Below are 434 nucleotides of genomic sequence, written 5' to 3'. Positions count from 1 at the left end.
ATAAATAAAATTCAAGTGCACCACTAGTTTTTAGGTTGGCACTCATAAATACGATTTAAAGTGGGCGAATCTAAATGCTCCAATTAAAAGACACAGACTGGCAAATAGGACAAAGAGTCAAGACTCATCAGTGTGCTGTATTCAGGAGACACATCTCAGGTACAGAGACACACATAGGCTCAAAATAAAGGGATGGAGGAAGATCTACCAAGTAAATGGAAAACAAACAGAAAAAAAAAGGCAAGATGGCCGAATAGGAACAGCTCCAGTCTCCAACTCCCAGCGCGAGCGACATAGAAGACCGGTGATTTCTGCATTTTCAACTGAGGTACTGGGGTCATCTCACTAGGGAGTGCCGGACAATCGGTGCTGGTCAGCTGCTGCAGCCTGACCAGCGAGAGCTGAAGCAGGGCGAGGCATCGCCTCACCTGGAA

Source organism: Rhinopithecus bieti, unplaced genomic scaffold (genome assembly GCF_001698545.2).
Source record: "Rhinopithecus bieti isolate Rb0 unplaced genomic scaffold, ASM169854v2 scaffold_15296, whole genome shotgun sequence".
NCBI lineage: Eukaryota > Metazoa > Chordata > Mammalia > Primates > Cercopithecidae > Rhinopithecus > Rhinopithecus bieti.
The sequence above is the reverse complement of the archived record's forward strand: the minus strand, read 5'-3'. Positions refer to the sequence as shown.